Source organism: Typopeltis vanoorti, chromosome 20 (assembly GCF_054136105.1).
Source record: "Typopeltis vanoorti isolate ZY-2024b chromosome 20, IOZ_Tvanoo_1.0, whole genome shotgun sequence".
Classification (NCBI taxonomy): Eukaryota; Metazoa; Arthropoda; class Arachnida; order Uropygi; family Thelyphonidae; genus Typopeltis; species Typopeltis vanoorti.
The window spans coordinates 72,296,741-72,313,356 of NC_143568.1; the positions used below are offsets into that span (position 1 = coordinate 72,296,741).

General features: G+C 33.6%; 1 protein-coding gene across 4 annotated transcripts in view; it reads left to right on the forward strand.

The window, feature by feature from the left end:
- Positions 1-16,616, forward strand: part of LOC150095557 (latrophilin Cirl-like) — a 134,235-nt gene that overhangs the window by 28,613 nt on the left and 89,006 nt on the right. For 3 of the 4 annotated variants that reach the window (XM_090409779.1, XM_090409776.1, XM_090409781.1), the window contains exon 1: positions 13,763-14,216. The exons of the other annotated variant lie outside the window; for it this stretch is intronic. The gene's annotated coding sequence lies outside the window, so the exon portion shown is untranslated. Of the gene's footprint in view, positions 1-13,762; positions 14,217-16,616 lie in introns of those variants that run through there. 4 annotated transcript variants of the gene reach the window in all.

A 16,616-nucleotide genomic window follows, 5' to 3' on the forward strand; every position in this document is an offset into this window, starting at 1 on the left:
TTCGTTTTACGCAGTCTCAGTTGATGTTGTGATCTGAAACCTGCATATGCACACATCAAAAGTCAAACTTGGAGAGAATGCAAAGCCGAAGTATTCAGATAACGTTGCTATCTGAATTGAGACAACTCAATTCAGCTCGTGAGCATTCACCCTTCATTCTAGATCCTCCCTGGACCACTACATTTCATTAGCATATGATCAACAGCCATCACTTAATATTAAAAATTCCCATCATCATCACCGTAGCTTATATGCTATAGCCAGTAACAGAAAATCACATTAAAAATAATTAATGCAAACGACAAGCCAGTTGCATTAATTCTAGATTGTTTTGTGCTTCGATTGTGTGTTCTTTGGCCAGTTTGTCTTTTCGTATCATATACTTCATATGATACAGGTTAACTCTTTAGTAGCTCAGCTTCATCCTGTCTTAGACCGGATTAGAAACCCAGTTTTTTTAAACATTAAAAATCAGTTTGTTTCAATTTTGACTTTATTAATACATTGATTTTAACGAAATTTATACCAGATAGTATTAAATAATAATTTTTAGGATTAATATAAAGAATTTTTAAAAAATATTAATCTTACATCAGAAGGCCTCAGTTAACGATTTCTTTCAAGTATATCCTGGATACGATTTCTAATTCTTTTTTTCCATTGTCGAGATCATTTACCTTCCTCCATTTTACGCGATCAACCCACTGTTATGAATTGACATAATCGTTCCAATCCGAAGTGAGTGTTCCCAACAATTCAATGAAATTGACTGAACGTGGATTGATTAACCCCGACGCGCGTTGGTTCATTGGTACCGCAGATATATCATCCCTATCTCAAAGCGTATCAATGGCCAAATGATTTAAGGTATCAACAACTTCGCCCTCCTCCTGCGTTACATCGTGGAGCAATAGTTGCTTCTTAATCAGAAGTCCTCTTTTTAATTAACCTTGTCACACAAAACAATTAAAATCCCCCCCCCCCCGATATTAATACAAGATTATTATTCAAAATACCTTATAGCAGAACTCCTTAAGTTTTGATTAAAATAGTTGATGCTTGCCCTCTAACAACACCACACGTAACAGCTAATTTATCAATTTTGTACTCTTTCGATGGATTTTTCTTTCAAAGTACTTTATTATATTGAGTATTATATGATTTCTTGAGAAATTGTGATATACATCTTCTCCTATCATACCTACAAAATTAGCTCTTTTTTTTTTTTTTTAAGTTTTACCACCTCTCCTGTTAGTTTCAATTTCTTTGCCAAGGTCAACCGTTTACTACCACACAGGAGTTCAAGGTAATTAATATGATCCATCACTAATTCTCGTGGTGTTATTATTAAACCTGAGATCTTCTATACCCTCTCGCAAGTTCCAGTAATTATTGCTTTAGATAACTATCTCGAAGTATTCCAAAAATTACTACCTGTTGTATTATCAGCTTTTTATTCTATCAGTTAATATCTCCCGTATCAAAATCCCCTATTAAAAAACTCTTTTACATTGCCTTATCTCCGTAAACAATCGCCCTATAAGATTATTAACATTATAAATAAGAATGCAATAAGCAATTGATCTCATACATCTCATCAATTTTGGAAACATGCAGTAAATGACTGATTTTGCTCATTTAAAATCTTTTTTTTTTTTTTTTTTTGGTTGTTGTTACATTTTCCATACGTCAAAAATGTGGTCATTTTTTGACGTATATGAAATCGGCAGGAGAATCATGGTAGACCATTATTACGTCACTGATGACGTAATATGATTTCCTGCATACTCTTATTTTATTGGTTAGTGATATTAGTTACAATTGTAACTAATATCTTTATTTTAATTATTAAATTTAATATGCGGAATATATAATTATAATTGCAATGGTTGGCTACATATAATTATAGTTTTATACGCTTTAATTAAATATTTGTTCTATAAAAAGTATGAAAAAGAATATACATCTGATAAAATAATATTAAATATTTATGTTCTTTTCAAAAATGTAATAAATAAAGAATTTTGAAAATACACCTTTTATTGATTAATATTTTTTGATGTTATATAGATTTTAAACAAAAAAATATTGATTGATTTAGTGTTATCGCCATTCAATTGCAATATTCTTTTATTTTTCGTCTGCAAAGAATTAGACGATTTCATTTTTTCATTTAAAAGATTAGATTTCATTTAAAAATAAAGTTTTTCTGTGAAAGTTCATGCACTGGACAATGAAAATGCATTTATAGCATCTCTTTTCGTAAGCTTTCACACCGTACTTGTAGGTGAGCAGCACGATATGAGAAAACTAAGCCTTGTATATCGAAATAGTAAAGCGTATCCCATTTATGTTATTTTTTATTACGAAACCAAAAAAATTCAAATAGTACAGCTATCGGACAATACATTTCAAACATGAATACAAGAGTGTGTATCAAATACTTGAAGAATTGATTGAACTTCGTATGAAATATGCTTGAAGAATATCTTCGAAAGTAAATGTTATTTTCAAATCGGTTGGATGAAAGTACTAAAAGTACAGATGCGCTAAAATTATTCATTGTACTAATATTTCTTCGATATGTTTATACAAACGAAAAAAAAAACATTAAAAATAATAAAACAATTGCAACAGACGGCAAATATAGATTATAATATAGAATATCGACTTACTTTTTTGTATTTCTAACAACCTTTGTTGCTTGTAATAAGCATAAGCCATTTACGAGCGTGGGAATTCTGCGGCAAAAAAAAAAAAGTATTTGAAGTAATATTCCAACAATAAAAAGCTTAAAAGTCCTTTCTTATAGAATGCAAAAGGAATTTATATAATAAATTAAACATCTTCAAGTATTTCAATGGTTTAATTATTTCAATAGAAATAATTGTATAATTTAATTATACACCTTTTATTTTTTAAGATAAATTGTATAGACTAATGGTAGGAGGCTGCTCCTTTGTTAATAAGTTATTGTATATGTGTTAAGAATTACTTCTTTTGGTTTTATTTTTTTCGTTACCGATTATTTTATATATAAAAAAAATAATTTTTGTAACATACTAATTAAAACTTTTATATAAAAAAAATAATTTTTGTAACATACTAATTAAAACTTTTACTCGTGATATAAGCACGCACTACTGCTGAAAATACTCAATAAATGTTAATGATAAAGCTACAGATATATGCTATTATACTATCACTCTCCTATTTTTTTTTTTTTTTTTTTGAAAATAAGCGTGATAAATTGCATGCTATCTGTCATTATCTAAAAACATTCGTGACAATTGTTTGGCTACCAGTAATGTTGTAAATAGTTATAGGCTAGTTATATACTGAGTGAACCCCGGTTATGCTGGCTTAAATAACAACGGATTTTTGTTTTTTCCCCCATTTTCTGATCACCGTTTTTCGAAAAATGCGTTAATACGTGTTAGCTTCATTCTATTTAATAGAGTAACTACTATAGCCTAGTACTGGTTCAGACTTTCAACACATATGGAAACTTTATCTCTAAATATCATGTTTGTGGAAACCTATTCGTTACGGCCTCTTATTGACGGATATCTAAAAATCCGTTTTTTAAGATTTAAAATAGTTTTCAATAATTAACTGTGGTTGATTAAAAAATGTTTTTAAATATAATAAAATCTAAAAAATTCAAATTTACTTAAATTTTAATTTTTTTAATTAAATTTTTTCTTACATCAATAACCACTTCAGTTATATCGATTTTTTATAATAAATTTCTGCCATTTCCATAATAGTTAATTTGCCTTAACTATAAATGTTTGACAAAATTATATCACAACCTGTTAAGATGGGTTTCCAGGGTTTTTTTCAACGTCATACGGTTTCATTGCTTGACGTTTCATATGAATTATGTCAAAAAATAAGAGTAATTTTTAAAATAAATTTTATATAAAGGTGACTTTTGTTTACTCATATCAATCTAGCCAATCAGATGTGAGAGCCTGATTAGTCAGACCATCCCATTATATTAACAAAAGAAGCTATCTACATTAGTGTTGTGAAGTTAGCCGCCAGATGTCTAGAAGCAGTTCGTTTTGGCCTGAAATTGTGACTGGAAAAAAAAAAAAAAAAAAAAAAATTAAGGAGCGGTATAATAGGTACTGTGCGAACAATACTTATTTACAGTGTCATTCTCCCGTGATGAGTCTTCTGACTCCATGGAGATATCCGTATAATAATAATGATATATTGTAGGCTGATTCCCCTGATTAAGGCTTTTAGGCAATATAGCTGGCTTACCATTGCTTTGCTGCATCTCTCTAAGGGTATGTATTTTATGTCTGTAAGGAGAGTCTGAGCCTCAGTCGGTATAGACGAAGCCCTTTGGTCAGAAAGACCTGGGTTCGATTTCCTTGAGTGACGTGAAAGGTTAGCGGGGGTTTTCACCCGAAAACTCGAGTTTTTCGTCCTCCCCCAGAACAGGCAAAACGGCCCCGTGAACACACATGAATTACAGTCATGAATAGGTACGAGCCATATGCCGGTTCCGAGCCCGGATAAAGTTGGGGGAGGGGGGAACAATGATGAACTGCCCTGTAAAAATCTCACCTACGGTCGGAAACGACTGAAAAGGGAAAAACCAGGTGGAATCTGGAAAGTTCTGATAAACACCTCTTTGAGGGATGAAAAATCCGACTCTCCAGAAGGAAAAAACTTCCACCTCCGTCTGAGACCGCTTAATTCATTTCCAGTTGAAAAACACTCTGATAAAGGTTCTTCAAGTCCTAGATGGAATTCGAACCCAGCTCTTGCCAAACAAAGGGCTTCGTTTATATTAACCGAAACTATTTCAGCAATAATAATAATAATAATTTGAATGCATATTGATGCTGTATTTCTATCCCGACAATATTTTCTTGACAAAGTTCACACCTCTATCACATACACTAGTAATGAAATCGAAAGTGAATATTATTTTGACCTTTTTTATTTTGATAATATTCATATTTAACATTATATTTCACTAACTTCTTGTATAATCAATGATATATATAATAGTTTCCCAGATTTTCTTTCATAAGTTTTGTTTCGGAAATTATTCGCAAATATCTTTTGTTTTTTTACATGCTATCATTGACGTAATAAACCCTCTTGCTAAATCTGCACACTCTACTTCAAGTGATTTTGCACATTAGAAAAAAATAATTATATATATATATATATATATATATATATATATAAATAATATATATATATATATGATCAGATTCTAATCATCAGAATTACTTCATCGATTTGTAGCAGTTTAAACTGGGGAAAAAAGTAATATCAACTAAGAAATGGTTAAGTCTGGGTTTCTTTAGTTTAAGTAGATAAAACTATCTGTTGATCCGTTTTATCTGGAGCTTTCCTAATACTTTTACATTTTAATTACGTTCGACTTTAACCGTCCATAGAATATCGAAGCATATAGTCTTTCATCAGCGCTAAGCCTTACTACACCAACAATCTAATTTCCATCTATATAAATCACATTTCACCCATTGTGCATTTTTTTTTATTATATATATAATCTCTTGAATTCTGTAGTGTTTGCAAACCTTTCATAGCGGAAACCTTATTGGATTTTGCTTAGGATCAAACTACATCACATTCTGCCAGTATATTTTTCCCGTTTTTTTATTTTATTTTATTATTATTTTTTTTTTTTATTTTATACGAGAAGAGGATCGGATAGATGGCCAACATAAAGCAATAGAGACCACGGAAAACACAATACACTGGAGTAATCTCTTGTTTATAAATACTAGACTCTTTATTTTTCAGGTTATTGGAAATATATATCTTTGCTACGAAAAATAAATTGACAATTTCAAGGCTCGAATATCGCATCTTTTAAAACTTATGCAATTGCTTCTCAAAATGTCTGCTTTTCTTTAAGAAACAGAAACTCTTAGAACAGTTGCCAAGATATGTTTAATGACGCCATTTGAAACGCGTTCCCAGCAGGCATTTTTGGAACAGCCATCCAATTTTCATTCTTTGGCGCTTAGAATTCATATAACAAATATCCTACGTTTTTTGCCTTTGCTCCCAAATAAATTGTAACGTCATCCATTTAGATATATAAGCGAATATAAGATGGTATTCTTTGTTTGTACAACTTAACTTAGCGTTTACATCAACAGAGTGAAGCTAAACGCAACAAAAAAGCTTAAAAATATTAAGTTTTTAATGTATTTTACTATAGTTGATTTCAATGAATTAATACAACAGTTTAAACTAGAATCGTCTGCTTTTGTTCGCCAGTAGTGATCAGTAAATCCTGAGCGACAATTCTAACAATGAATTCGAAATAAACTAAATTATACTACGCACGCGCATTGTTCATTTCATATTGTAGCTTTCCAACAATAACAATAATTTGTGAGCATTTTTTGGTTTGTTTGCAAAGATCACAAACAAGAAATATACATGCTTGAATTTATGTATGAAGCAGAAACTTAAATTAAAATTGTCTGCTAGTGAGTGATGTTTACATCAATATTTACGCGAGAATTTTAACAATGAAATTGAAATCAACTAAATCACTACGCACGCGCATTGTTGCTTTCACGTTAACTTTTGAAACATGACAATCACTTAATCGATTTTTTTTTTATTGTTTGTTTCTTTGCGAAAGATTACAAGCAAGAAATATCCACATGCAGTTGAGTTTATTTACAACAGTATTAGTGGAGACTAAAAGAAACTATTAAGTTAAATAATTTTAAATTTAATTGAAATTTAATTAAAAAATAAACTGATAAAAATTAAATTTATCAGTGTATTTACTATTTGTAAATACAGTTGACTCTTGAAAAACGCCTGGGTTAGGGCGCCGACCCCCGCGCTGGGAGAAAAAAAAATTTTTTTTTTTTAAATCATAAGAAGAGAAAATACATTTACAGAAATGTACTGTATTTATCGATACCGTAAGTTTACGTAGTCTGTTTTCAAGATGATTCATCTGTCTGTCAGTACCTACATCAATATTGTCTTATACGTATTACTAGCTGTACATATTGTACGTATTACTAACCCTAGATGTCAAAAATGAAAAGATAGTGTGAAAAAGAAATTCATATTTATTTACAGGTATAGCGATTCATGCACTGACAACGACGAAGCAGCAATATGAATGCTTCATGGTAGCCTAGCCTATACGCTAATGAATCGTTAAATTGTTTATTTTATGCTAATTAATTTAACTACATAATTAATAACAGTTCATTTTATGCAATTATAATTTAATTCTGCTTCTTTAAATTTATTTATATTTCTCTTGACTCCAAATGGCCATGTATAGTCTGTAAGTGTTTGTGTGCGTAAGTTTGATAAATTTTTAACTTTTTTATAATAATTTGTATATTATGCATACCTAACTTTTTCTTAAATTTTTTGATATTTCTAAGCTGCGCCGTTCATCCTCGTGTTTCAAATTGTTGCAAATCTCCAAAAAATGTTCCGATATAATTATTACAAAAAAAAAAAAAAAAAAAAAAACCGCGTATAAGTGGACCCGCATTCTCCTAGGGTCAACTGTACAATATAATGATTTATTTCCTAAAAATAAACTGTTTGTATATTGTATGTATATATTTCCTAAAAAAAAAAAAAGTTTGTATATACAAACATATATATATATATAATCTATATAATCAAAGGGCGAAGTAAGCAAGCAAAATGCAAATATTAGTATAGTCCTTATAAGCACTGGCTTAAAGGGGCGAAGCAAGAATGTTTTTCATCTTCCCCGTTATCTGTAGAGGACAGTGTAGGGATAAAGTGTTATTGAGCTATTAAAGCTCTGATCATGGCAGGAGGGTAATAGCCGAGCCTCAGAACTCCACTGACTACTGCATTGCCAACCATTACTCTTCAAGGATACTGGATTGAATGAATTAATCACCGCATCTCACGGTCGACTCCACCTCGAAAAGAAATAATTATTTTCTATGATATTTTCTAAATGGTCTATTGCTTTTTATTTTCTTAAAATCTTAATATTTCATTTAATTTATTTTAACATAATTTATTTTTAATATAATATTTCATGCTAATTTTTTCTAAATAAATTAATAATTTTAATCAAGTGACATGTGTCTTCTTCAAGAAGATTTGCATAAGAGTGTCTACAATGATTGGTACTATCTTAGCTAGTCGAGTGGATTTCGTACGGTGACGACATGATAAATGTGGACTAACTAGGTCAGACAATGTGTTAGCTTGCGACGTTTTCATCAAAGAGACATGAGAGGAAGGTTGTTAGCAAATTTCGAAAAATCTGACACACCATTAATAATTCAGGTACAAGCACGAGATCGAAAGTACTGTACTCACTTTCATACAACCAATATGTCTTCTCGTCTTTTCTTTTTCCTCACTCTTTCTCTCTCTCTTTCTTTTTTTCCGTGTTCTACTCATTCGCGTAACATTGCTTTAGACAAATCAGGGTGATAACATACACATTAAGATTTCTTTCTTTAGATATACTTTTTTTCTTTTCTTAGAAAAAAAAAAGAATATTTTCCTGTTATAGAAAAACCGATATAGAATAGAATTTCTTTTTCTAACACTGTTATTTGCCAAGCTGAGTTGGCAATCAATGCTCATTCTATGATATATATATTTTGGTAAACAGCCGGTAGGGGGCGCTTCTCAGATTTTCCAGTTTATTAGTTAACCAATATATATTTATATAGAATAAAATTTAAATTGATATTTATAAAAGATTAAGTTGATTATCATAGCCGGTAGGTGGCGCTTCTCATAGTTGTTGCGAATTAACCAATAATATCATCGTATATATTTAATTGAAAATTAAATTGATATATTTATAGTAGATTAAACTGATAATCATAGCCGGTAGGTGGCGCTTCTCACAGACGTTGCCAACGCGCCAATAACATCACAGTATATATATTTATAGAAAATTAAATAGATTCTCAAGGAATGAAAATTGATAATGACAGTAGGTGGCGCTTACTGTACTTTCAATGGAAATATTCAGTCACTTGCTGCTTTTTTGTGCCCTACCATTGTACTTGCATTTTTAAATCAACATTTATTTCGTTTTTAAGAGAAAACATTCTGTTTATTATGAAACAAATGCATGCTAATACGTAGATAGACTGGAAATGTCATGAATATTTAATAATGCAATGAGTTTGCGACTCTTCCACTCCAATGTACGCAATAAAAAAAAAATGCTACCACGACTATTTTAATATAGAAAAAAAAAAAAAAAAGAGGAAAACACTGTTACATTTTGACTTCAACTAGTCTTAGCTTTTAGCTGTGACACTCACACGTATGGGAAACCAGCAGAGACGGTCGAATATTTGACTGAACTGTTTTTCCTTCTCTCTCTCTCTCACTTCCATTCTCAATCATGAATTATTTATTGCAACAGAGGGATGTTCTGGAAGCTAGAGAAGCATTATCTGGAAGAGATAGAGAAGGAGAGTTTCCCAACTTGATGTAGATCGTACGTGAAGGTCTGAACGCGCGATCTATAGCGTCCACTTTCAACAGGAATTTTTTTTTTTTTTAATTTTCAGTGACCGAGATGTTCACAAAAACCAATTGGTTTCTCATCGAATATAATTTTGAAAATTGGCTGCTTCTAAAATGTATTTTTGACTTCTATAGAAAGACGGCTTAATCAAAGGTGTGAATCTTTAAAGATCGCTATGTGGTCGATTAAGGCGACACCTAACGGCAATGTATACTACTTAAGAAATACAGATCATATTTTTCAAATTATTTACATCGAAGATGATTACTATTTCATGTTTATTGCTGCTATATGGACCTTATATTCAAGAATAGCTAATATTTGTCGTCACCATCATCTTTTTCGTATTAAACCTCATGGCCTGTTATGGCTAAGTAACTTGATTTTTTATGAACCTGATACTGCTTAAAACAGGGGCGGTTAATACCATCTCTGGCTGAACTGCTTGTGTTCTTGTGGTCAGTTTTCTAATTTCTGGGATGGAAAACCTAGCATCACCGCATGAGACCGCGTAACTCAGCTTCAACTGAGAAGTCCTGATAACGGTTACTCGCGTTCCTAAACGGGAGTCGAACCCAGATCTTTCCAACAAAAGGGGTGTCGTCTATACCAGGAGTTCCCAACCCTATGCCCGCGGGCACCATGGCGCCCGTCGACCAATTTGTGTGTGCCCGCCGCTGTTCAACCGTGTGCCGTATAGTTTGAAATAATCACGCAACAATTCATGGCATGCTATATGACGCATGCGTTAATGCCCCATGACGAGTATTAAACGCGTACAATGTAAAGTAGACGCGCATTCGAAGTTGTTCATTCCAGTTTAAATACTGGAATATCATCATATTCTCTTAATTATGAAGAACTGGCCAATGAAATGCAATGCCAAAGATCACACTAACTTACATTGTATATATATTTAAATTTTTATATAATGTAAACTTTTAAGTAATAAAACATTTGATTATAATGTAAACTTTGTATGTATTCATTTAACAAAAGAATTCAAAAAATTTGTCTGAAAAAATAGATGGTGTCCGCCACCCTATCGGTATTTTAGAATGTGCTCTAGGAAACAAAAAGGTTGGGAACCCCTGGTCTATATCGACTTACTACGATAGTGTCGGCTAATATTTGCATTTGTGATAAAAGAATGGTAGGTCAATAAATATGGATTAGATACGTTTTTGTACCCTTTCCCGACCCCCTAAAATATATAAAATTGCTATGGAGTATTAATTTGAAAGAAAAGTATGAACGGACTATTTTAAATGAAATGCCTTGAACTATTTCACTCAAACAGAGACTGGGGGGGGGGGTCTTAAATTTTACCGCTCTTCAATTAACTCCCACCTCACCATTCTTAAAAGACTTCAGAACCCTCAACTTTTTCAAGTACAAAACTGCCTATTATGGCTGGCCTACCGTCCGTGTGTGGATAGATTTAACAACCATATGTGACCAGTTAACCGGAGCTTTGTCCCAACCATTGTAGCTTCGGTAGAGTGTCGTGTTTCCTATGGCACCCCAACCCTCTTTTTCCTTCCCTCCACCCCCAGAGAAATAGGAAACGCTACTGACAAAGCTGAAGCCATGTCTTCATTGCTGCCAAAGCTATAACAATGTGGACTATTGTTAGTAGGATAGCCGAGTTTCTTCAATACGACAAGGAGACGTACGGGGGGGTGATGTCTTGCTTCTTGATCAACCCTGTGACATCTTTGTTCAAAGGACTGCACGTCTTAGGCTCACTTTAGATAACCGGTATCGTCATAAGTGACAAGATGAATGACGGGGCAGATGAAATTGCATACTGATAAGATGGTCAACACTTTCGGTGCGAAGTAAAGAATTCCCGTCGAAGAAGTCCAGAACGCAGACATTCCTCATATTGAAAGAAGGACAGAGAATCTTAAACCAAGCTCTTGACATACCGAAGGAAAAATTTTGTTGTTAAAATAAGATTGAAAGCCAGGGAAAAAAATGTTTTTCAACCTCCAATGTGTGTACGTTTTTCTAAACCAGATGTCAGTGTAATCAAGTTTCGACTGTATACGAAATATCAACAGATATGTTGATAAAAATAAAATTTAAAAAATCCTTCAGAGCTTGCAGTGATTAAGTATGATTTTGTTAATACCGTCATTTTATTGGTTCTTCCTTTGGCGGGTCAACCTTATTTATTATTTTTTTAAATTCTGAATTATACAAGGGAAAAAACGCAAAAAACTCCATCTAAAATGGCTAATTTATAGTCATTTTGTAAGTGAATTTTTTTTAATAAATACAAACAATTAATCACAACGTTAGAAATACCATCCACTGATAAATTTTAATTGTTCAGACATTGTTGTAGCTAGCATTCTTGTCTATTTCATGTTGTATCATTGTTGTCCATTTCATCATTCACTATTGTTGTTTATTTCACGTTGTACCATTGTTGTCTATTTCGCATTTTTTTTTTTTCATACGCGCGCCAACTTTTGTGCACGTGATGGGGAAAAAATGAATTGAAATTCACTTGCACGTTCAAAAAAAAAAGAACAGATGGCTTTCAGTGCATGTTTCGTCCCATCACTAAAATAGAATGAAATAATTCATGAGATTTCTAACTCACCTCGTCAATTAAATTCTTCACCACTACCTTTTAAAAAAAAAAAAACCTGTTTTGGAAGCTATTGTTATTAGGTCACCGTCATAAACTTTAAAAGAATCATTTTAAACAGAAAAAAAATCACACAGGATATTTCTTATTGTGTTGTAGTACCTGTTTCTTTTCCTTCTTCCTTGTAAGACGAAATCAACGTTAATGCGATCCCATAGAATTCAATTATTTGGGATTCTTGTTTTTCTTTCTTATTTTTCCAATTGTTAATCGTTTCTTTTAACTTCTTTATTATTTTTTGTTCGTTCTATCAATTCTAGTTTATTATGCTCTTACAAGCAGATATCAGTAGATTACACAGGAACTTGAAGAGGAATGAATCTCGTCCCCTCTTCAAAAAGGGTTCATAACTCTTTGTCAAAAGATCCGACTATAAAAAAAAAAGGACGACCAGTCTCTATCATATTGGGTTCGTCAAAATATTGGATCCTTGTAGATAGGCGATAGCATGTAACAGTGGGAAAAAAATTAAAGCCAGACCTCCCAGTAAAAACCTGATTTTAGAAAAATTCCCGTACACACTCGTATAGTTAAACCATCACAGATAATCCGATTTTATGTGGGTTCGAATCTGGCTTGGATGTTGGAAAATAAATATAAAAAGATTTTAAAAAATATAAAAATAAATATGATGTTCGAAAATAAATATAAAATAATCCACTAACGATGCCATAGGTTTCGCAGCACAACCTCTCATTGGTGGGGATTATATATGGGCGTCCGCAGAAAATTGGGGTGCAAAGCATATTTTTCCAGGGTGGGGACAAAGCTTGGAGACAAATAATTACATCAAGAATTTTTTTTTTTTCTTTCACAAGTAGATCCCAGGGGTGCAAGTGCCCGTTTGCGCTCTCTCTGCGGACACCCATGTGTGTGTGTGTGTGTGTATATATATATAAAGATAAGCCGAAATTTGAAACATTTTTATGTCACATTTTTTGTCTATATATATATATATATATATATATATATATATATATATATATATATATATATATATATATATATATATACACATATACATACACACACAATGTTTAAGAATGCCCATACATGTTTCTTTTGTTTCAATCAACTATCTGTTTTGGGGTTTGGGTCTCAATGGTACGGAGTTTTGTATGTGTGTATGAGTGTGGAGTGCAGACTGAATCTCCTTACAGCAGATAGGTCTTAAGACTGACTCTTGTTTCCGATGCGGGAACTGCATTCTGTTCAGGAGTGCGCTTGTATGGCTGGCGCCTATGCTGTCTGCCACAGGAAGTCCAGGGGGATGCTTGGTGACCATTACTTAGGCCTGTCAAACCTGCTCCTGTGTCCTTGACTAATTGTATGCGCCTCAGCACCACCGCAGGCGGCCTGCAACACCTGGTCTTAGACGAGGAGCGGCGGCCTGTCCTCTTTTTCATTCGACCGACCGTCGCTAGGTGGAGCTACTCCCCAGCTCGCGCGGAGTTGCGACCAATGAGGGAACAGCGAGCTAATACGACGCCTCTCACAGTCCTAGCGTTGTTAAAAGGTTGTCTGCCGCTAGATTTGGGGAACCAGTTTAGCGTCTGTTGGCGATCGGTTTGGATTGTGGAGTTTCGGGAGTCGAAGTTTGTACTTTGATAAATAAAAAAACAAGGAAACAAAAAAAAGAAAAAATTTTTGGCCTACGACACATCTGTGAACTCTGGTGTTAGAAAACATTGATTCAAAGGCTAGTGATTGCTGGAGATTTTTACTTCTGTTCTGTGTTATGTGAGCGTTGACCTCTCTGTAGTGGGTTGGGGTGTCGGCAGGAAGGCGATGCCCACGGTGGAGTAATACAGTCCAAAAAAAAAAAAAAGTGGAAGATTTTTAAAGAAAAAAATAGTACGAAGTGTCAACATGTTACCTGTGTCTGTACTGAATGCTTCATCGACGGGTAGATGACTGCGACTGATCCACGTGTAACCAGCATTCAAAGGAATTTTGCGGACGCCACGCTAGTTAGGGATCAAGTCCTGTTGACCGTGAAGCCAGAGGAGAGTCGACTTGGTGAGTGTCTTTAGTTTTGGTTGGGGCGATTTGCGTCACCTTTTCTTTGTATTGTCAGGAGAAAATTCCTATAGAAGTGCGCGCAAACAGATATAGACAGCCATATTTGCTATACACATGGGTCTGCGGAGTCTAGGACTCAGACCCCCTTTATAAATTTAGGGTCTAAAGTCAAACAATGCTTATTTAATATTATAGCCAATACTTTCAGGTAGTTTCATACTATTGGACCTTGCCTTCCGAAATTGTAAATCTTAAGCAAATCTTAATAACAGATTAAAAGGATCCCCCCCCCTCTCTCTCTCTCTCTCTCTTTCTCTCTCTTTTTGCTGTTGTTTCGTTAGAAACATTACTATAGAGTTCATTGTTTATTACCAAATAATTACAACAACCCAGACTTCACTAAACACTTTTGTCTATCTTATAAACCGCGGCTGCTTTTTAAAGTGTTCTCATCCACCACCCTTCAGATATATTCAGTCATTTTGTAGGGGACCATTAAGCTACTTGCCCTAAACTCGATTAGTTCGGAGTAGTAAAGGCGCAAAAAGAACGACTTGAAGGCATATCTCAAGAATTTCTCCAGCCTCTTAATTTTATCTTCTACTTAAGTTTATCTTGACTCCCTTTCAATCCCCCCAATACACTTAAAGCCTCACCCACTTCTTTAAGTAAACCAGTCCACTTTGATCTACCACAAATGGATTAGATATATGTTCGTTCCCTACTCTTGTGTGTGTGTGGGGGGGGTAGATAAATGGTCAAATACTGGCAGTGAAAAAAGCCTCGTTTGCATTAACAGTAGCCCTTCTCACCCATTTGTATCCCAACAGAATTTTGCCCAAAACAATTTTTTGTCTATTAAGAAGCTAAGCTTCTGTCGGAGCCTTTTCGAACAAGAAGGCCCCAAATGCTGGGTTAATACAGCCTCGTAACCAGACTGTTCACTTGAGTGAACGCAAGCAAATATTTTTGGAAAAATAACCGGATTTGAACTGCCAAAGGCAAACAAAAGTGTGCACGCTCCCTAGTATGGGGGGGATTTTCAACAAAAGGGCTGTTGGGGAGGATAAACATATTGATAATGGTTACCGCTCTATTCAGTATCCGAGTCCTGGTGAACGAAAAAAAAAAAAAAAACTGTAGAAACTTTGAAGGAATAGCATTCCTACCATTGGAATGAAATATTAACTCAGTTGTTTCTCAATAGAGTCCGTATTTGACTACCAGTTGCTTTTTTCAGTTCGTTTAATGCTGACTTCAACTTTTTAAACCTACGTTGATATCAGATTTTAAGTTATTTTACTTGAGAAATGCTTGCTTAAGGCGTTAGAAGAATTGTTACCATACAACAAGACATCGTACTCAGACCTAACATAATATTTGCCAAAGGGCATGATTAATTCCTGCTAATTATTCCTTTTTAAAAAAAAATATTTGCGCCTCTATTAGCATCTTAAAAGTATGCAAGATCAATACTTATGCAATCTTTCAATCGTATTTTCAATTAGTCCGATTTTTTTCTTAATATCTTACATTCCTACATCTCATTTAATCAAAAAAAGCGAAGTAGTTATAACACGAGTTATCTGCTGTTCCGCTAGGTGGAGCCAACGTCGTTCAGTTAATCGTTTTAATGTCGATCAAATATTCGAGTCGATATGAAAACCATTTTTGTAGTAATGTACATACAAATGACTTTTTCTGTAAATGTTGGCGATGTTGAAATATCACTCCCAACGTACCCAAAACATCTTTCGGGCAAGTCTGAACTTTGTAATTTGTATTTAATTTACTTGTCGAGACAAGCGCTTAACTGTGAATCAATAAATCGAAAGAATTCTCCGTGTTGTCTCTGAGTAGGTTGAAGCTTACGGAATAGTTTCAGTTATTATGCAAATCGTGACCTGGTGGGTTAACAGTAATGAAAATTGGCTGATCAAAGACCAAACGCGGGTTAAAATTAAAGCTCACAAATGCAGCACGAGTTTAATATCACGTGTTAGAGATCAAAATAAAACTCTGTGAGCAGACAATCGAGGCATGTCAGGTCACTAAATTACTCGTCATAAACTGCAAATACGCCTTTTTATTGGAGAAACATTTAACGTTTGAAATCTATGGTTTAGACATTTGAAATAGAGATACGAAGCTTTCTCCTTATATATTAGAATATTGCATTCATTTGATCTGTTCCTCTACTTCTCAAGGTGACCTTAGTTCACCGTAATAGTATAACGTTATGAATATTTGTCTGAAACAAATGATTTGCATTGTTAAGCCATTGGGTGTTGGACCAGTGGCGTCACTAGCACATTACGTATGTAGACTCCGAGACTTTTTGCACTGTTTTAAGTTTTTTTGTATGATAATCTCACCGTGAAAAATTATAAACGTGTG